This window comes from Vombatus ursinus, unplaced genomic scaffold (genome assembly GCF_900497805.2).
Source record: "Vombatus ursinus unplaced genomic scaffold, bare-nosed wombat genome assembly UNPS02009205.1, whole genome shotgun sequence".
Taxonomy (NCBI): Eukaryota; Metazoa; Chordata; class Mammalia; order Diprotodontia; family Vombatidae; genus Vombatus; species Vombatus ursinus.
In genome coordinates, this window is record NW_020948983.1 from 62,467,058 (window position 1) to 62,489,774 (window position 22,717).

The following is a 22,717-nucleotide window of genomic DNA, read 5'->3' on the forward strand; positions in this document are numbered from 1 at the left end:
GTGTGTGTGTGTGTGTGTGTGTGTGTGTGTGTGTGTGTGTGTGTGTGCTTGTGCTTGCACGCGGTACTGGCGAGTGGGTGTGTCTCCTTGGGTGCCCTGGAGTTTGTGTCCCTGTAATCTTGCTTTGGGGTTTGGGGAACGCGTGCACCCTTATGTTTCTGTGCGTGTGTCTATACCACTGTGGGTGTCCATTCTTTTATCTTTGCGTCCCGTGCCCGGGGTTCCTGGAGCTTGTCGGTGCCTTTGCTCTGCGCCTCCTCGCAGGGGCTTTAACTTTCAATCAAGTTCAATCAGGCTTGGCCAGTCTGGCGCAATTTGCTGTTCTCCAGTTCCCGGGCAGGGTCTCCTTACTTACTGGAGCCCTGGCCGGGAGAGGGGATGGGCCTCAAACCGCCGGGTGGAGGCTGGAGCAGACCCTGCCCACCCAGCTCTCGCTTCCCGCCCGCCCCACTCCAAAGGCGTCCCTGCGTGCAGGGGATGGGGCCGCCTGTTCTCCTGTCTTGGGGAGAGTTGTGCTGGATTTAGGTATAAACTAACCAAGCTCCACTCTAGGGCCTCCACGATATGAGGGGGCCCCTTAAAAAAAAAAAACAACTGGCTTCCAAAAAGCCTCTGTTGCAAGTGTGTGTTAGTTTCAGCTAAGCTGTACAGTCAGCTTTCTATGATGTTCTGGATCTCTTTTCACCGTCTGTTCCAGCTCTGATGAGCTCTCCAAAGTTTGTTTCAAAATACCTGCCCTCCTTGTGCCCTGTTTTAGAATTGGCTTGGGACAGAGCTACTTTTGTCTTCAAACAACTCAACAGTTTATTTTTAAAATAAAAGTTTAGTTTCCTATGGAATTCTTCAGGTTTGGAACTTTCCCTCTGTGAGTGAAGCAATCGATTTGGGATTCTAGGAATGTGCTTTCGAATGTGAACCTCAGTTGCCTCATCTGTAAAAGAAGGGGGTCGGACTGGATTTATAAGATCTCTAATACCTGTAATTATTAGTGACTTGTTTGTCAACTTACTTGCCTAAGGTGATGTAGGCATGTGGTCTTTGATTTAGGTGGGTTTTATTCTTACTGAATGGAGAGCAGAACAATCAAATACAGTGCTTTTCAGCATAGTATGCCCACGCATTCCTTTTGATATCATTTATTTAATTTCTCCGAACCCCTCTAAAACATCAACTCCCATTCTGCAATTAAGCAGTGAGAATTAGGCAGGAAAGTGGGAATCCTCCTGAATGGAGTGCTACAAAAGAGGCCTCTGCTATAAAGGGATTAAGGCTGGGGTTCTTAACCTTTTTTGTGTCAAGGACCGCGTTGGCAGTCTAGTGAATGGAATGCACTCCTTACCATTCGAGGAATGGAAATGCTAAATTTCAGTTAGGAGTTAGTGAAAATAAAAGTGTTCCAAGTTCACAGACCCCCTGAAATCTATTCATGGTAAAGAAGCCCTGGAATAGGGATAAGGCTCAGCATGTGAGGGTCCATCTCCCTGCTCAGTGTTTCAGATACCTGGAATATCCTTCCTCCTTCACTTCCACCTTTTTGAACCCCTAGATCCTGTCAAGGCTCACCTTAAATACCACCTCATTTAAGAGGTATTTCCTCTTGATTCCCTGTTGTTAGTGTCTCTTCCACCTCCCGCATCACTGTGTACTTATATTTGTATATATATTATGTGTAAAATACTATGTATCTATACTATGTGTAAAATACTATCTCTAAAGTTACTAGATCTCTCAGTAGAATGAAGCTTCTCAGGAACAGGGATTGTCTCACTATTGTAATTGTACTTCTGGAACAATTATGAGCAATTAATTCTTGTGGATAGGTTGATTGATTAAAATAAGGCATCTTTCCTGCAGACAAATCAAAATATTGAATGTCTGTTATTGGCAAACCATGGGCAAAATACCACAGGGGATACAAAAAATGCAAATGCCACAAAAGCTCCTGTTTCAAAAGACACGGTACAGTTAGGAAGTTATATACCAATGTGTATTCTAAGCTTCAATTAATGATTAATAGAAGGCAGCATATTGATTTGACAATGGTTTATTACTATGTGAGGTCCTGGGTTGAACATTAGGTGATACACAAAGCTTAGGTAAAAGATAGTCCTGCTCTCATGAAGCTTAGAGTTTAGTAGGGAGAAAAAGACAAATGAAAATAACTTTAGTGTACAGTATTACATGATAAAATCACAATGATACAAAACAAAGCAGAGTACCATATCAGGTCTGGGAGGAGAAGATCATTGGAGGAAACAGGGAAGGCTTTCTGGAGTCTGGGTTCCTGGCATTTGAGTTGACTTTAAAGAATGGTTGAGAATTCAGCAAGTGAAGGAGGGGAGGCGGTGAATAGATCTGGTGGACTGGAGTGGAGGATTTGTGTTGGGGAGAGGATGGGGACAGGGTAGGGAGGTTGGAGAGATAGTCTGTGGCCAGACTGTGAAGATTCTTAAATGTCAGGTTCATGAGTTTTTCAAGTAGCTCATGGAGAGTAAAAGTTTCTGAGCTGTGGATTAACTGGAACAAAATGAAGTTCAAGGAAAATTTATTTGGGGGCAGGTTGAATGGATTTGACTGGGGAGAGTCTAAAGATTGGGAAAAGTTAGGAGGCTATTTCAATAATTTAGGCAAGGGATAATAAGGGTGTAGAATAAGATACTAGCAGTGGTAAAGTAAAGAAAAAAAAAACAAAAAAACAAAAAACAAAAAACAAGAGACCTTATACAAGGAAGAATCAGCAGGACTTGGCATATGACTTGTTCTGTCTCACCACTCCTCCATCTCCTATTTCTGTCTCTTCCCACCATACCTGACTGTGAGATTTTATACTTAGGGAGACTGCCTTTACAATTGTAGAAGATCACTTAATCCAGCCTCCTTATTTTATGTTGATGAGGAACTAGGCCCAGAGAGGTTAAGGGCCATGTCTAGGGTCACGTAGTAAATGGCAGAGACAGTATTTGAACTCAGGTCCTCTGACTTTAGTGTTATATGCTGCCTTGCAGTTTTATGGATGGAGATAGGGAACTCGGGAATAAGAGCAGGTCATAACAAAAATATGATTGTTTTGGTTAGCTTAGTCTTGTTGGGTTTCAAGTGACAAGGAGATATCCAAGTGGAAATGTCTGAGGCATTTAAAGGTGTGGTGGTGGAGCTTAGGATAGTGGGTGGCTGCTGGAGATAGTGAGTGATTTGTGATTTATTTGGACAGGGCTAATAGTTTCAAATGAGGATAGTTCAACTTTCCAAAAGAAAAAAATGAGAGAAGACTGAAAGGGGACAGCTGACCTCTCCCAGATCTTTTCTCCTTTGAGTCCTATCTTTCCTTGTTATTTTTTCCCTTCTGTTCTCCTCTTGTTCTACTTTCTCTCCTTTTTCTATACTTTTGCATATATGCAGAAAGAAAGTTTTTGCTTTAAAATATTTAATGTCCTTCTGATGATATCACACCATTATTTTTTTCATCTTTTGCTCAGGGCTCAAACTGTCTTGGTCTGTTTCCTGGAGGAGAAGTAGTTTCTCTTTGGGTGCGGGATGTACGGACTCTAGACAAAATGGTCAAATAGGTTCTATTTGCCTTTAAGGTGTTCTCTCCTCCCCCCTTATTTGGCTATGTCTGTTGTTCAGAACGTTGAATCCCTTTTTTGGTTCTATTTTTGATTCTCTTCTCTCTTCTTTCTTCATTCCCTTTGTTGGCAATCTCATCCACTCCCATGGCTTTAGCTACTACTTCTATGCAGGTGACCCCCAAATCTGTATCTCCTGCCCTAACTTCTCTTCTGAGCTTTAGCTACTCCTCTCTACTTGAATATAGGACATTGCCACTTGGATATGCCATTGGTGCTTTGACATATCGAAGACTGAGTTTTGCTCCCAAACTTGCTCCTCCTTTTGTCTTCAGGGTTTATGTCAATGGTACCACCATTCATCCAACCTTTCATTTTCCTAACTTTCTGTTCCTTCTTCTTTCACTCTCTCTCAACACTCATGTCTAATAATTACTAAGTCTTGCCAGTTCCATCTCTATACCATCTCTCACACCTGTCACTATTCTAACTAGTACCACCCCCCAGACTGTAGCAATGGCCTTCCAAAAGGTCCTTTCACCAACACTCTCTCCCTACTTCAATCTATCAGTCACACTACTGCTAGATTAGTTTTCTTTATGTATAGTTTTGGCCCTTCTGCTAAAAATTTGTCAGTAATTCCCTACTGTTTTTGTAGTAAATTCAAACTACTTTGCCTGGCATTCACAGCCCTTCATAATCTGGCACTGATTTTTCTACCCAGACTTTTCATATAACTCCCCTTCATTCACCCTCAGAATTCCTGGGCCTTGCCATCCACCTCAGGAACAATGTGATTTATCATCTACCCTGATCAAGGTCAGATGCTGTGTTTGATTGAAGAAACCCAGATTATTCTCTACCCTCTTGAATTCTTACCCATTCATTAAAATCCAACTCGTATCATTTGCCTTCTGAAGTCTTTACTAATACCTTTTTTTTTTTAAAACATCCTTTCCACTTGGACTTCTGAAGTGTTGTCTGAGCATTTTTAACTGAAAGCTTCATGGCTGAGATGATACTTGGGTTAGGGTTTAAGGGTTGTGAAGGAATTCCACAGTGAAGAGTAGGGAGGGGGAAGGTTGAAAGAAGGTATTCCAGCCATGAACAAAGGAAGCAGGAAATCATAGCGTATACAAAGGGCCAACAAGTAATATGGTTTGGCTGGAGCACAACTTAGCTGGAGAAAAGTCATAATAATACTGAGGATCAAATGAGGAAATTTATGTAAATTGCATTGTGAATTGTAAAGTGCCATACATGTGAATTTTCAAAGCATTTTTCACAGATTTCTAATTCAGTCCTTAATGGTAGTATGAGATCAAGCTAGTAAAGGAAAGTGGTCCTGGATTGTGGACTTCAAAACAAAAAAGATATACTCTGAACAGATAATAGTAGACATCTAAAGAGTGATAAGATAGTTCAGAGGATGGAGACTGGGGGAAAGGGCATTCTACACACCAAAAAGGTAGGTGTAGTATGGGGAGGCACTGTTATTAAACAGAAGCAGCATTGGATTTGGAGTGAGAAGATAGTTTGAATCCTACATCTGATCCTTAGTAGGTGTGATATTGGGTAAATCTCTTTGTGCCTCAGTTTTTTCATCTATGAAATAGGGATAATGATAGCTTATAAAAATTGAATAAGATAATCAGATGGAATGGAAAAGCATTTATTAAGCACTTGCTATGTTCCAAGCACTGTGTCATAAGCTGGGAATACAAATAGAAAAAAGCAAGGTACTCTTTACTGTTAAGGAGTTCATATTGTAATTGAGGAAGACTACACATATAGCTTTAGAACAGATTACAAATCACAGTGGTCCTTAGGAATCAGTGCTAGGGCAGATGGCAAGGCCCAGGGATCCTTAAATGTTGGGAAGAGGAGGTCCTGGATAATGAAGGGATCATGCTTTTGGTGAGTGGTATGTAAAATGCTTTATAAAAAATAAAGCACTATATGTTATATATCTAACTATATGTTAGTAGTTTTATTACTGTTAATAAAATAAGCGAAAGCATAAAGGATGAAAAACTATCGGGGATGTTTGGGGAAGAACAGTTTTGAAAGAATAGAATCATTCACTTCTTTGTGGAGTGAATCATTCATTCCTTCCATTCCAGACTAAAAAGTTACCTTGCCCTTTGGGTGAATGTGGAGAGAGAGAGCAGAAACACTAGAAAATGTGGAATTCTGGGGGATGTGCATTATTACATCTCATCTTCTATCTCCAAAACCCTCAAATCCTAGCTGAACATACTTTCCAGAGTATGAGACATAATGTAGTCAGAAGTTACCACTATGGTTAAAAGTGATATTTTTCAGGATATAAGTGGACCGTAATTTCCAAACCATTTCCCCCCCCACCCCCCTCCCCCCCTCCCCCCCTTCATCTCAAAGGCCATGATGGTTCAGTGGCCACCATTGCCCTTGTCCAGAGCTTTTTCATGTCAGTTTCTCAGCTACCTACGAAGGTCTGAGGGATCTATAACCTCTCCTTTTGGCAAAATCATCTCCAGCTTGCTACTGAGCCCAGCCTTAGTACCAGACAGGTGCAGCTTCTGAGGTGCTGGTGAATGTGCAGGAATGTGCTGGAACCAGCTTGAACCAGCTTAAAGGCCTAATTGTTAAAGTTTCAATGAAAGCCTTTAAACCTTGGAACCAGCAGAAACTACAAATCAGGGTTTGATTTATTGTTTTGTTGATTATCTAGACTTAAGGAAGTGTGAATAATGCATATGAAACTTAAAAGTATGTCCTGCTTACATTTTCCCCCCAGAGGGGTGGTTGTTAAACATTTACCAGCACATCCCTGTGGGTACATGTCTTAAGGTAGCCTTATATTTGTAGAAAGTATTGTAGTCTGGTTTGGAACCTGTGTCCCAGTCCTGACTCAGATAATTGGTAGCTTTGTGATTCTTGGAAAGTTATTTCAACTTTTTGAGTCTTAATTTTTTCATTTACAGAAAGGGGTCACTGATACTTACCCTATCTACCTTGAAGAGTTGTTGTGGGTAAACGATTTTGTAAATCTGACAGCATTATATGAAATATGAGTGGGCATCATTGTTCCATAGAAGTCAGCCCCCTTTCCCCATCTCCCCACCCTACTTCCGGTTAGAATACAGGGAAAGATCTGTCATTTCATCAACCTGAGGAGCTCTTTCCAGCAACACAGATGACAACATAGCCCACAGAGGTTACATGATTTGCTGGGTTGGTGAGTATCTGAGGCTAGATTTGAAGCCAGGTGTTTCTAACTTTAGAGCCCAGACACACCGTCCACTCTGAGTCACCGTTGCCTCTCCACCCTCCCCCAACCAACTGAATGATAAGAATGTCTAGCTCACTCCCTGCCTTTTCTTTCTTCCAGGAGGTACCTCAGAAACAGAGTATTAGAATATAGTTTTCTTTTAGTGTTTGCTTTGAATAAATGGTGCCTCATATTAGGAGAATAAGCTTTACTCTTATGTTTAGGCAGCTGAAGGCTCTTTGTCTTTGTCTGACATACTTTTTGGGTCCTGGCATGGCATCTTTATTAGAGTTCTTACCTGATGCCCTCTTCTCCTGGGCATGGCCCTGCTGGGCAGTCAGCCAAGCTCAACATTGTATATATCTTGTCTCAGAGGGGTGTCATTCAGCCAACAGGCCTTTGGCACCCGTGTGTGCTGCTGGCTACAGCTCAGCTCTGCACTGGCTGCCTGCCTGCATGCTTGGGGGCCTGGTCATCTCTTAGGACAGATGTAATGAGTGATTAACAAGAGCTCCATCTAATCTGCTGCCAGGGGAAAGGAAGGGCCAGTAGTGGGCTCCCTATGGGTTGTGACCTGTTCCAGGTGGGTTTGGAATGTACCCAGGGCAGGATGGGGATTAAGACATAAAAGGAAAAAGGAAATGAAATGTTAACCCTTTAGGCTATGGCTCTTTTTGAGTTCTGGCAGTAAAAGAACTACGGTATTATCTTCTGCATCTGCAGCAACCCCAGGAGGAAAGCAGAATTTTTGTCTTTGATTTACAGCAAGGATAAATTGGCATGTGATTATGGTTGGAGAAAAATGCCATTTCCTTTATTTTTCCATTTTCTTAGAATCCCACTAAGCTATGTTGTTTAGCAGAGGAGGAGGGAGATTGAAAGAAAGAGATTTAATTTCAAAGGAAAATTGATAAACAAGATCCCCAGCAATGAGTTTATCTGTTTCCTTCCTGGAAACCTTCCGATCATATTGAACAAGTTATGATGTGGTTGACACACTTATCTTTTTCCTTAAAGTCAGTGCCTGGGTTTGTGTCCTTTGGGACTATTATATTTTGGAAGGAGATTGATTGGGTTTTCTGAGCTCATCAGGACCCCATCTAGAGCTGCTGCCCAGTGGTCCTTTTCCTTAAGTAGCCATGGTCATCTTCCCCACACCTGCAGTTCTAAATCCCGAGAATATATTCCAATTTCATGTAACTGGAGCTACTTTACAAAAGAAGTATAAAAGAGAGCAGAGGGCAGAACAGCTTCTTCCTTAAGGACTTGTCTCCCTTATGATTATAGATTCAGACCTGGAGCAGACCTTAGAGACCATGTAGTTCACTCTCTGACCTTTCCCCTATTTAACAGATGAGGAAACTGAGGCCTGAAGAGAAGCTACTTTACCAAGGTCTCATGGGTAGTGTCAGAGGCAGAATTCAAACCTAAGGCCCTTGTTGCCAAAACCAGGGATCTTTCCACCACCCCATGCTACCTCACTTAGGGTCGTTAGTGTTATAACTTTTAATGCTCTAACCTTTATGTGCTTTTCTGCTTTGACTTTTGAGATCTAGCTACTCTTCCCATCTAGCTGACCACCCACCTGTCTTTGATGCCTAGACTTTTCACTCCCTTTTCATTCATTAGAGCATACAGCTCCCTGACCTTGTCAAGGTTCTGCCTCTGATGCTTACTACTCGTGTGACATTGGGAAAGTCATTTCTACTCTTCAAGCCTCAGTATCCTCATCTGTCAAATAGGGGTGGAGGTGGGAGGCAAAGAGAGGACTAGATGGCCTTAAAGAGTTAAGCAAGCTACTGGGACCCTGTGCATTTATGTCCTGAGAAAGAAGTAGACTCTGCTTGAAATAATAAGAACTGTTCTGCCTCCTAGGCCTGTTGCTTGCATTGGACCCTGACAAATGCCTGGTCTTGGTCTTGGCCTCTTGCCTGACCAGTTCTGCACACTGCTACACATACCTTGGCACAGCAGATAAAAAGAAACTTTCTTTTTTACTTGGAGGAGAGAACATTTGTGTGGGAGAAATCCACTAGTCCCAGAGTTGGAAGGGACCTCATGGGTGCTCTGTCCAACCCATAGTAGAAGCATGAATATACTGTACGTCTTCTTCAGCAAGTGGTCATCCAGCCTTTTCTGAAAGACTTCCCAGTGGGAGTGAACTCGCTACCTCCTGAGGCAATAGTATATTCTCTTTCTGGACTGCATTAGGGGGCAGACCATTTTTCATTATTTCAAGCAATGTCTACTTCTCTGTAATTCCCCAGTTCTGCCCCCTGAGCACAAGAAACTGCAGTTCAGTCCCTTAGATAGGACTTGAGTACTTCATTCTTTTTTATGAGTCGGGGCAGGATTTGAACCCAGGTCTGGCAGACTCTAAAGCCAGCTCTCTATCCACTAAATAACATTGTCTCTCCCATAGAGCTTTAAAAATGGGTACAATGTCACCAAAGGTGGGAGTACATACAGTCTTGTCTGGTTGCAAGTGGATGGCTGAGAGAAACTTTTTTGATTTTGTCTGATTCTGTGAATGACAGCAATGTCCGGCTTCTCCTTTTCTTCCAAGATGCCTTGATTTGTCATCCAGGTGCTCAGGCTTAGCCTCCTTGGCACAGGATAAAGTCTTGGCCTCTCTATGGAGACTATTGGGGTAAGTCCCAGAATGGTGGTTTTGGTGGTGTGGACCACTGCCCACACAAAACAAACTGAAGCACTCTGAAGTCATCCTATCCACAGGCCACCTATGTTTGCACTGAATTCTCCTATAATTGGGAGAACTATAGAGAAGTACAAACTTTGCAGACACTTTCAGCCTTTATGGTCTGATTGATTACTCTAGTCTGATGGAGCCAATGTCTCAATGAAGCTCGTGTTGGGATAGTCTTCCTCAGTGATATTTACGTTTTGCTTGCTGCTTTCAGCTTCCTCTTCGTTGTTCCTGTGTACCCACCTGCATGCTCCCTTTTATACCTGGGTCAAGGGACACTTGGTGACCTAAGGTATTGGTGTGGTAGTGGGGATACGCCCATCAGGTACAACAATGTTAATTCATGTTCCTCAACAAGTGAGCCACATACAGAGAGAGAGGGAAATACTGAGAGGGAATGCAGACTAGTAGATAGAGTGCTGGGTTTAGAGTGAGGAAGACGTGGTTTTGAATTTTAACTCAGACGCTTAATTAGCTTTGTGACCCTGGACAATTCAACATCTTTAAACTTCAGTTTCAACGTCTGTAAAAAAGGTGTACTAACAGTCTCTACCTCATAAGGTTGTTGTGAGGATGAGATGAGGGAATGTATATAAATTGCTTCATATATCTTAAAGTACTATGTATTTCTAAGTCAGAATATTGTACACATTGTTGGGCCCAATTACTGGTGATTTTGCTCAAAAAGTTGTGTTTTCTTTGTTAAAACAGAGAGTTCAGTTTCAAGATCCTGGGGAGGGGGTGAGGAAGACATGGAGGAAGAGAAGAAGGAATGTATTCCCAGAAGGAAAACATATTGTTAAAACATATATTGTTTAAAAAATGTGTTAAAACAAAAGGCATCAATAAAAAGAAAGTGGGTCGAGTGTAGCAACATCCGTCTAAATTAGTTTTGTGCACTTGAGGTTTCCTCTAGTTGAGGGGTTCTCAACTTTTTTGATGACATTAACCCCTTTGACAGTCTGGTGAAGTACAGATCCCTTCTCAGAATAAATTTTTAAGTAATTGGAAGAAATGCTAAATTTTAGTTAGAGGTTGGTGAAAATAAAAATGAAATTTTTCTTGCCATTCAAGTTCATAACCCCCATCCCTCCTCTTACCCAGATCTGTGGATCACAGGTTAAGAACCCCTGCTATAATCCAATCTACATTTGAAGTATGAATTGAATCTCTATATTCCTCAACATGTGTCCATCCAGCTAACTATTTTCATTTTCATTTTCATGGTTCCCTTTGGGAGTTGATACCATTCATTCAAATGAATATTTGTTAATAAATATTCATTAAGTGCCTACTATGTTATACTCTATGTAAGACTTCCCAGTCATTTCTGGCCCCCTTTCCAGTATCTAAGAACTTCTCTCCTCTTGAACAGTCCTTTTGTATAATTAATTAAACTGTCTCCCACTAAATATATTCTGAGATTATTGCTTGCAATCAGGGCTATAATAATGGTTATTGAGATTTGTTAATGGGGGAAAAGAGACTGTTGTAAGGCAGCATTTTTCTTCCAGTGGTCACTAAGTCACACTTGCTTCTGAATAATTCACTTTGGCTAATGGCCTTGTGGTCATAGGAGGCACTCAGTAAGTATTTGTTTGGTAACTGTGGGCACATAGCTCTTGATCTGCCTGGCATACTGAGGGTTAGTGCAGCTCATCTGATTTTGGCTTTCAGGGATTCAGAGGGTGGGAATGTAAGACGCCTCTCCACAAGTAAGGCTGATGTTTTCAAAGGCGATTCTGACATTGGAGTTCTTGGTTTCCCTAGATGCTTTTCCTGTATTTATTGGCCAGACCTCCCATCTTGGGCAGACTGTGCTCACATTGTTTGTAGTAGTGATGGCATGGAACCATATGTACTCTGGCCTGTGGTCTGGCAACATATGAATGTAGCTAGACATTAACCTTTGGCTGAGGAGTTTCAATTCAATTCAGCAGTCATTTGTTAAATGTTTGCCATATTATGTTAGATACTTGGGGGGTGGTAGTATAAAGTTTAGACAGGACACTTTCTCTGCCTTGATGGAGCTTACGATCTAGCAGGGGGTTAGGAAACACACACATACACACACACACATACACACACACACACAATATTTATCAGTGTATGTGGGGAAATAACAATGATCCTTTCTCTTTCTACAATCCTTTTGCAAGAGATGGTAGGGGACTACGGGAAGACTCACAGGAAATGAGCTATAGAGGACATTGTGCTGTTGGGAGATTTCATTCCCAGAATGCTATGGGCTGAAGGCATATGGCAGAAGGGAATGGAGTGGGTGCTGCTGAAAAGAGACTTCTAAGAGATGGTGATGAGAGAAGTCAGAGACTGAACATAGCAGGCAGCAGATGCCAACTGAAATATGAGCAGCCAGAAGTGCCCGAGCCAGACTTGGAGCTTGAAGACCAAGTTGGAAGGAAGGAAAGTGGGAGCTATTGAACAGGTGAGGATAGCAGGAATAAGGCTCCAAACCTCTACGAGTGTTAATAACTGTGGCAAGGGCTGGGACCTGAAATTAAAGGCATCTGACCTGGGGACCTGTCCAGCAGGGCCCCAAGCCACCGGGACTTCCCTTAGATCAGGGGTTCCCCTTTGGCAGTCTGGTGAAGCCTATGGAGAATAATGTTTTTAAATTCATAAAACGAAGTACATAGGATTAAAAAAGATAAAAATAGTTACAAAATATTTTTAAAATAGGTTCATGCATCCTTGTTTGAGAAGCCTTAGATTCCTTAAATTGTTGCGACTTTTCAGAGACTGAGACCTACAGGAACAGGGGAATGAAAAGTGGGACTCATCTGGAGGTATGTTCTATTTCATATTGTTTTGATAAAAGTTTTGGGAAATGAGTCCCTTCTGTCTTTACAACTGTCTTAAATAAAGATGCTATGCTTAAATGCTTATTGGAAACTTAAGGTTGTTGTGAGTGTGGAGTTTAATACTCTCAAAAGAGAGTAAAAACTTGTCAGATCATGATTATCTTAGCGAGATAACCTGGGTGGACGAAAAAGCCATAGAAAGATTGTAGAGAACTTTCTTAATTATTAATAAGCCTCCAAAACTGAATTTGAGTCGGTATCAGTCCAAAGCTTCAATACTGTGTAACGGTTAACAACTATAATATAAAAATAATACATGTTTAATGTATTTGAGGTACAAACAAAATAGTATTTGAGAGCTAAGGGTGGACATGTTAGTTATCTCCTGGGGGATCAGGGATAGCTTCATGGGAGTGGTGGCATTTGAGTTAGGCTTTTAAAATCTGAGAGTTTCTTCACAATGACTTTCACTTTCTGTTTCCATTTTTACCAACTTATTTAAGTCCCTCAGCATCTCATACTTGGACCATTACAATAGGCTCCTAATTATTTTCTCTGCTTTTCCTTTCTCCCTATTCCAAACCAAATCAATCATCTCTAAATCAATATCTCTAAAATTCCCATTACCTTCCTCAAAATATTACAAGGGCTCTCAATCCCCTAGAAGATTACTTAGTCTAATAGTCAAGGCCTTCTATGATTTGATCTTACATGCCATAGTGGATTGAGCACTGGACCAGGAACCAGACAACCTCATTTCACTTCTGAAACTACCTTACTGTATGAGTGTAGGCAAGTAATTCAGCCTCTCTGATCCTTAATTTCCTCGGGATGAGATGATCTTGTAAGACTGTTGGATTTGGAGTTAGAAGACCTGTTCAAATACTGGCTTTTGTCACTTACTACCAATATGATCGTGGCAAGCCACTTAACCACTATGGGTGTCATTTTCTTAAAGAAGGGATTAGACTGGAAAACCTCAAAAGTCCCTTTCTATACTAAATGTGTGGTTTTATTGCCAAAGATTCTATGAATTTAGATAGATATACTCATTTCTTTTGAAAGGAGGGAGAAGAGTATTCTAGACATAAGGAACAGTGTAACATTAGCAAAGATATAAAGGTGGGAAAGTGTAAGGTGTGCGTGAGGAATTTCCAATAGTCTAGTTTATTAGAACCACCAAATATGTGAAAGGAAGTAGTGTGAAATGATATGGGGAAAGGTAAGGTCATGCAGATTGTGGAGGAATTTGAATGTCAGGCTAAATAGTTTAAACTTTATTAAATAGAGACTAGGAAAGCATTGAAAGGCTTTGAGATCTGTGCAAAAGGAAAAATGAATGAATAAAACATTTATTAAGCACTTACTGTGTGCAAAGCACTGTGCTGAGTACTGGGGATATGAATAGAAAAGTAAGACATCCCTGCTCCTAAGAAGCTCACAATCTAATGGGAAAGATAATACATGTGGAATGATTCAGTTGTAAGTCAGATGGGAAAATCCCATGATGCATAAAGTGCAGCAGAAAACCAGATGGTCATGCCTCTTTAATGTAATTTTCACTGATCAAATCATATCAGTTTCTGATATAGAACCATTTGACAGTGTCAAGGATTTTGGTGGCCTTCAGTAGCTGTGACTAGCATCTGTAGAACAATTGCCAGGCATCATCTCCACAGGGGCTGTTTCCCAGGAAGAATAGGCTGGCAATGGTGTGGAAAGTCATTTGGAAGGTGAAGAGACTCAAACTGTCAAGACATGTTAGGTTATTGAAATATATTGACAAATGAATATTAAATACTTGGGATGTGATATAAGCCAAACTAAGTTATTCATTATGAATAGGGAATATCCCTGAGGAAAATAAGTGGCAATGATGTCTTTTAACAGGGTGGTGGCAGAAGGAATAAAGAGGAGGGGATGTAAACTATGTTGCTGAGATAGAATTAACAGGCTTTGGAAACTGGTTGACAGATGAGGAAGAAGGAAGAATCAAAGAAGACACCAAGGTTTTGACCATAAGAAGTGGAATGTATAGTATCTAAAATAGTGAAGTCTGAAGGAGGAATGGTTGGTAGAAAGAAGCTAATAAGCTGAGTTTTGTTTTTATATCCCCTACTCCTTGTACAGTGCCTAGCATATAGTAGGTACCTAGTAAATGCTTACAGATAGCTAGGTGGTGCAGTAGATAGAGTGCTTGGCCTGGTGTCAGGAAGACTCATCTTGCTGACTTCAAATCTGGCCTCAGACACTTATAAGCTGTATGTCCCTGGGCAAGTCATTTAACCCTGATTGCCTCAATTTCCTTATCTTTAAATGAGCTGGAGAAGAAGGTGGTAAATCACTTTAGAATCTTTACTGAGAAAATCCAAAATGGGATCATGAAGAGTTGGACATGACTGAAAACAGCTGAACAACGACAGTAAATGTTTGTTGGATTAGATTGGACATGTTGAGTTTCAGATGCCAATGGGGCATCCAAGTGGAAATGTCCTTTAGGCAGTTGTATTTGTAGTTCTGGAGCTCTGGGTAGAGATCTGAACTGAAGATATTGATTTGTGAGTCATCTTAATACAGGTCATGATTGATATTATGGGAGTGAGGGAAGAGAAAAGGGAACTGAAGGCACCACCTTGGGGGATACCCACATGAAGGAATCAAGAAGAGGATGAAGAGCCATAGGAGACAGAAAAAAAAAGCAATTTCAGGGGCAAAAGGAGAACCGGGCCAATGTGACTATTCCTAGAGCCAAAGCAGAGGAGAATATTCAATAGGAGAAGGTTGTCGATAGTGTCAAATACAGCCAGAGTTACAGAGGATGAGTGCTGAAAAGAGACCATTGGATTTGTTAATTAGGATGTCATTGATGACATTTTCAAAAGAGGTGTTGGGATGAAACTGGACTGAAAGGTATTGAAGAGAGACCAAGTGAATGTACTAGGTATACAGTAGACAACTTTTTCTAAGAACTTTGTCAGTGAAAGGAAGGAGAGAGGGCAGTTTCAGGGATAAGGCAAAGGTGCTGATTTGCTTTTTAGTGCAGAGAACCCAGTGAAGTTTGTGTTTGAGGGAATGTAGCACAAAACCCATTAATCTCTATTCTTTGCAGATATACACATTAAATATATGATATGAAATGGGGCAGCACTTTAGCTGTTCTTTGTCAGGGAGAGGCTTGCTTGTCATTTCTCCCAATGGGGATATCCAGAAAGCAGTAAATAGCAACAAAGAGCATCAGATGACCCTAAAGAGGTCAAATAGCTAAAGCTCCAAAGATGGTAATAGAAAACAGCTCTTTGGCCATGAGACCAGTGGAGGTATTCAGCAAAGACCCCTTGACAGAGTGGAGACATAGCATTCAGCAGAAATAATCCAATGCCCAGAGTGGAGAACACTTTTGTGTATTTCCTAGCATTGTTGAATCATCACATTTGTCCAGGCAAATAGCAAATGCCAGAAGAATATGCTAGGTTAAAACTAAGTCTATTCTTTTAACTACTTTTCTTCTGGTGTTGATTTATAGTCCCTGACTGCAGACAACTGTCTGACTTGCTGTTAGTAAATTCACTTTTCCTTTTGTTAAATCCCTTTTTCTCAGTCTGTGTCCTCAAAACACATCTCAGGGAAATTCCATGGAAGCTGTCCCAAGGTGATCCATGATTGGCATGCAGATGAACCTAGTGGCAAGAACAAAAAAGTTTAAGTGAGGATGTCAGGGTCCTTTCCCCTTATTTCTGCCTTTAATATTAATACCTACAACAACAGTATTGATGGTGTTTTGTGCTGAATTCTGGATAGTAAAAGTCTCATGTTCTCTCCACACAGGAAAGCCACCATGATCCCCTCCATAAGTCTTTTCTTCAGACTAAACATTCCTTCAACAGGTTCACATATATCATGGACTCCAGTCTTCTCACCTCCCTCCCTGGTCTCCACGAATTCATTCTAGATTTTCAATGTCCTTAGTAAAATAATATGATACCTAATACTGATATCCAGGTATAGTCTTGATCTGTATGCCTTAAAGAAACAAAGAAAACAAAAACAATATCTGTGATTTCACTGATAGAGCAAGATCCCAAGGATTGAACTCCATCTATCTATGAGTACATGCTCTGAAATTTATAGTCCCTGGAGATTTGCCTGGGGGCACTGAGAGGTTATCTGACTTTCTCTGAATCAAATAGCTGATATGTGTCACATGAGATTTGAACCTAGGTCTTTCTCTCTTAATACAACCTAGTATTAAATTAGTTTTTGTGAAGTTCTACATCATATTGTTGATATAGTTTGAGCCTGCTACTAAAATTTAATTTTCTTATAATTTATTATCTAGCCACACTTCCCCCATCCTGTATCTTACAGATTCACTTTGCTTTTTTTTAAGCCAGTATCTCTTTGATGGTCAGAATCGGGTTCAGAATAGTAGTTGCTTTTCTTATTCCCTCTACCTTTTAATAAATGAAAATATCGTGATGACAATCAATAATGTACTTGATGCTCGACTTTTGTCAGTAATAGTTCTAGCAGGTGTTCAGATAGATGATGGCATTAGAAACCATCTAGACCAATTTGTTTCTGAACAGGAATAACTTTATAATAACTTTAACAAATAATATAATAACTTTATATTTATAATAACTTTAACAAATGGCCATTGAGCCTCCAGTTATGGGGGACTCACTACTTCCCAAAGCATCCCATCCCATTTTTTGAATACTCCTGATGAATAGATAGGTTTTCCTTAAATTACGTGTCTCTTTAACTTCTCATGCCCTCTGTGGCTAAGAAGAACAAATCCATCCCCCTTTCCATGTGATAGCCTCTTTAAATTCTTGTTGATATCTATCATGACCCAATAAATTTTTCTTCTTCCTCTTAAACACCTCTCAGTTTCTTCAAATGATGCTCATGTGGCATGGTCTCCAGTCCTCTCACCATCTTAGTCATCCTTCTGTACCTATGCTCCACCTTGTCAGTGTCTGTTTTCAGGACTGAATCTAGGTACTAGGACAGAATACTGAGGTATGATTACTTGTCTCTTTTTGGACATTATGATCTGTTAATATAACCTGTGATTGTGCTAGATCTTTTTAGCTTTCAGATCATACTGTGGACACGTTTTGAGATCACAGCTTTGTTTCAACTGCTGCCGAGCTGGACTTTCCCTATCTTTGTATTTGTAGAGTTGATTCTTTGAATACTATTAAATTTCATCTCAATTAATTCAGCCACATCCACGGTCTCTGGAAGTCTTTTTAGCTCCTACCTGTCATTCAACATTACAGCTCTTCTTCTCAGCTCTGTCATCTACAAATTTGATAAGCGTAATACACATGCTTTTATAGGAATGATAATGATGATGGCTTTGCTCTCTGATCTTTCTTTAATGTTAATCTATAATATTAATATTCGTGTTAATTAATATTAGTCTTTAATATTTCAAATACTTATTGAGTACTTTTCATGAACTTGGCACTTTTCAAGGGCCTTAAAAGAAGTACAAGTATGGCCTCTACTCTCTGGGAGTTTATAGTCTTTTTAAGGAAAACAAGGCAAGGCGAGATACAGTTAGATTGGTGGTTCCAAAACTGTGCTCATAGATCCTGGGAGGTTGTGGAGTTATTGCAAAGAGTGTACCAAGCATAGTCCTTTTGTCTTTATGAATTTTTAAAGTTTGTATTTGTATAATAATACAAATATTTGTTTATACAAATATATACAATATATATTATACAAATATATTATATTTGTATAATAATACAAATATTATCACAGTAAGGTCTACAACAGGCTGGACTTGACCAAGGACAGTTTTCTGGTAGTTTAAGTCTGAAACGTGAACAAAATGTGATGGTTGTGATCCGTCTAACAGTTAACAAAAGGAGGTTTACTTATCTATAGCAGGGCAAAGATGTTCAGGGCAGGGAAGGAATGGTCCTCTAGTCTAAAACATTGATTCATTTGAGCTTGTCAGTTTTGTTCATGCTGCTAGTCTATGGTCTCAGGAAGGGGCTTCAGCTGCTCATTTCATGGCTGTTTTAATGACCAGTTTTAATACCTTATACGGACAAGCTAGCCTAACTCACCTGAACATGGTGATTAGGATATTGTTCCCACCACTGAGTTTGTGAAATGTTTTTACTTAAAAAGGTATCCTCATAACACAAAAGGCTGGGAACTTCTGAATTTGAGGACTTGAAGTGACTAAATGTGGAATACTAAGAGCTGCTTATTGTTGTACTATCATTTTCAGGCGTGTCTGACTCTTCATGACCCCATTTGGGGTTTTCTTGGCACATGCACTGGAGTGATTTGCCATTTCCTTCTCCGCCTCATTTTATAGATGAGGAAACTGAGGCACACAGGGTTAAGTGACTTACCCAGTGTCACACACAGTAAGTGTCTGAAGCCAGATTTGAACTCAGGAAGATGAGTCTTCCTAACTCCAGGCCTGGTACTCTAACCCCTGCGCCACCTAGCTGCCTCTGAGAGCTGCTATAGGAGATCAAAATAAGAAAATAGGAATATGGGCCAGAGAAGTTGGAAAACCTTTCATGGAAAGGTAGGGATTTAGCTGGACTTTGAAGGATGGGTAGTATTTGCACATGTGGAAAGGAACTCAGATGACTGTAGGAATCTATGTTATGGACTCAGTGTATTATTGTAGAGAGCAGAGATTATTTTCCAAGCAGTTGACCCAGGTTTCTTTCCGGGCTAATGAACTGATGTTTGGGAAAGGGGGGAGGGTAATTATGGAAACCATCAGGGATGAGGAAGAAGGATGAGCTAAGCCCATGAGAGCACTAAAGAAACAATGATAAAATGAAACTAAGTGAACTTCAAGGCTGAGTTGACCTGAGAATTCCATGGGAGAGGTGGAAATGTCAAGAAGATATAGAAATCATCTGTTCAGGAGATGGGTGGTGTGGAGAGGTCAGAGGAACTCTGGTGGCCAGTGGGGGTGGGAAAAGAACCTTACTGCTGTAATTGGCAGAATTTGTAGCATATATGCAGACTAGCTCAAATATCTATTCATAATTAATAAAGACTTGTGATTCCTAGGGTGTAGCCAGTTTAAGAGTTGAAAGTAAAGCATAATTATGTTTTGTGTTGATGTTCATTATGTAAAATGAACATATGAAAAAGATGATTGTAAAAACTCAAAAGACCGGGGAGAAGCCTTTTGTGGATCTCACTCCCTTTTTTGGGGAGGGTTTATAAAGAAGTAAAATAACTACATTTTATGCATTTTGGGAAATATCCAGATGTGTGTCTCTGAATAGTTGTGGCTCATTCAGAAGGAAGAGATAGTATGTCGCAGTGGAAAGAGCTTTGGCTTTGGAGTCAGAGGTCCCTGGCCCAATTCTGACTCTACTACTTACCACCTGGGTGAGCTCAAACAAGTCATTTAACCTTTCTATTTCCCATCTGACACATGAGAGGGTTGGGTTAGATGATCAACAAGCTATAACTCCTACAATAAAAGAGAAATAATCCCTGGAACCAAGGCTGAAAGGCCAGGTGTCCCTTGATCAGGAAGGAACCATGTGGTTCCCAGGATGGGAGAGTTTAGAATTTCTAGTCTAAAATAACTGTGATTACCAAGTTAGACTATGGAAGATGTGTAACTTGAGGAATGAGTGGGATTTGAAAATATAGGGGGGATGGTAATATTGGAGAGAGACTACGATGGTCAAAGGGGAAGAAGTAGATGAACAAGGTACAGAGAGGAAGCCAGTCTGACTAGCATCAACGTTTTGTGTTGGAAAGTAGAGATAAAGATTGGATAGATGAGGCAAGGCCTTGAATTACAAGGTGAAGAGTTCTATATGTGATGGTGATGGGAAGCAGTTGAATTTTTTTTTCTTCAGGGGAGTGACACAATGAAAGAAATGCCTCAGGAAGATTAATCTGACAGTATTGTCTGGGGCTGGACTGAATTGAGGGGTGTCTGTAGGTGGGAAGAGCAGACGGGAGACAGTGGAAGTAATCAAGCAATACAAATGTGATGTATAGTCATAGTAGTTTGGATGGTAGGATGGTAGAAGTTGGAATGGAGGGGAAAGGGCTAATCTAAGAAATACTGTGAAAGGAGCATTGATAAAAATTGGTGATTAGATATAGGGGATGAAAGAGAGGATGAAGTCAGAATGATTCTGAAGCTTCAGATCTCGCTGAATGGTTATACCATCAGGAAAATAGAGGAGTTGGGAGGGGGAGGAAACTTCAGTTCTATACATATTGAGCTTAAAAAAAAACAACAAAAACAGAGCCCTTCAGGATAAAGTGTATGACATTTCATATACTCTGACTTGGTTGCTCTGTGGGTTATGTTACTCTGCTTTTTCCATTTTAAAAAATTCTTTGTTACAAAGGATGATTCACTGGGTACAGGAAGGGTAGGGATACATTAGGAAGTGAAGGTGGTATAAATCAGTCAAATAATAAGCATTTAATAAGTACATATTATGTGCCATGCATTGCAATTGGTGCTAGAAGACAAAATATTTCATTCAAAATAGAACATATCAATACTTTTTAAACCCTATACCTGCCTGGAAAAAAATTACTACAGGATATCAAAATTAAAATGTCCAATAGGCAATTGGAAATGTGGGATTTAGGTTAGGTGAGATGAGAGGACAAAGTTTGAAATGCGGATTTTCATAGTCATTAACATCAAGGCGATAGTGAAAAGAGTAAGAATTAATGAGAAAGGGAGAGAGAAGAGAAAAGAAGGAAGAAGAGGAGGAAGGGGGAGAGGAAGGGAGGGGAGAGACAGAGAGAGAGAGACAGAGACAGAGACAGAGGTAGATAGGAAGACTGCTATTAGAGATAAAAGGTCCATATAATACTATATCATCATATAGCTCAATGGAGGAGAGAGTTTCAAGGAAGGTGAGGTCAATAATAACAATCTAGCTCTTGCCAAATCTTTCACTCTGTTAATAGTTCTCAATCTCCCTGACTTCTCAATAGTATTCTACACTGAACAATCTCTAGCTTGAACCTCTTCCCTTGGTCTCCTTGAAATTACTTTTCCTGATTCATGTCATGAAACAGCTTTGGATAATAGGAAGAGTGCAGTCAAAAATGTGGAATTTGAGTTCTAGCTATATCACTTGTTAGTTGCGTGACCTTGGGCAAATCACTTGACCTTTCTGAATCTTCCTCACTTTCCTTTTCTGTAGAATGGGGCTAATAAAACTTGCCTAATTTATACTATGTGTAGTGCACTTTTAAACTTCCTCAGTTGTGTCTGACTCTCTGATCCTGTGGACTATATAGCACACCAATGCTGTCCGTGGAGTTTTCTTGGCAAAGATACTGGAGTGATTTGCCATTTCCTTCTCCAGTGGATTGAGGCAAACAAGGGTTAAGTGACTTGCCCAGGGTCACACAGCTAGTAAGTGACAGAGGCCAGATCTGAACTCAGGTCTTCCTGACTCCAGGCCCAGTGCTCTATTCATTAGCTGCCTCTGCAATTTTAAACTATTGAGCTTGTAAAACTTAAAACTGTACCAAGACTTTTGGAACACCCAGTATTCGCACCAATTGCAGAGTTATTGTGAGGACCACGTAAAATAATATATTTAAACCATTTGTGGAATTGTGAGAACACTATATAGGTGTGAACAACTATTATGTAATGCCTTTAGGGTGAATTGTATTTATGTTGAGTTTGTGAAGTAAATTCAATAAGAAAAATAAATTGCTTTATCACAGGGTTTTAATCAATGTAGCATGTTTGGGCTAATATTAAAATACAGGGTAAAGGGGAGACAGAGTGGCTTCGTGGTTAGAGGACTGGTCTAAGAGTCAGGGCAGACATGCATTGAAGCCCCCTCCCTGCCTATCTAACACATACTGGGCAAGTCACTTACTCTGTTGGTCCCTCTGGGCAGCTCTCAGAGACTGTAAAGTTGAAGAGTAGTTGCATTTTCTCTCCAGGGTCTCACTGTGATGAAGAAGTCACAGGTCAAGCCAGAAGAAAAATGAAGCTAAAGCTGGTTGTGGAAGTTTGGCAGGGTGTTAAGCCCAACATAACTGTGTTTCTGTCTCCTTTTATAAGGTGCAGGGCACATTTCAGCAGATATTGCATGGCACTGTTTGCATTACAGAACAGGGCTAGATTTATATTTCTAAATATAGGAGTCAAACATATGCCAGATGTAGTGCATAAGACCCAACAGCAGGGCATGAAATAAGTTCTATTTTCTCTGCTATTGAAGAGTCCCAGAAAAAGGACAAGTTGTTAGTTGATTTATAGTGGCTTCTAAGGTAGAGCTGGTCTAAATATATTAAGGAAGACTATAAGGGGTGTTGCAAATGTGTGTGTGTGTGTGTGTGTGTGTGTGTGTGTGTG

At 40.4% G+C, this 22,717-nt stretch overlaps 1 protein-coding gene across 4 annotated transcripts in view; it reads left to right on the forward strand.

Moving 5' to 3' along the window:
- The window catches only part of THSD4 (thrombospondin type 1 domain containing 4), an 865,877-nt gene that overhangs the window by 255 nt on the left and 842,905 nt on the right, over window positions 1-22,717 (forward strand). Inside the window, exons 1-2 of one of the 4 annotated variants that reach the window (XM_027852226.1) lie at window positions 11,893-11,972; window positions 12,284-12,333. The exons of the other annotated variants lie outside the window; for them this stretch is intronic. The gene's annotated coding sequence lies outside the window, so the exon portion shown is untranslated. Of the gene's footprint in view, window positions 1-11,892; window positions 11,973-12,283; window positions 12,334-22,717 lie in introns of those variants that run through there. 4 annotated transcript variants of the gene reach the window in all.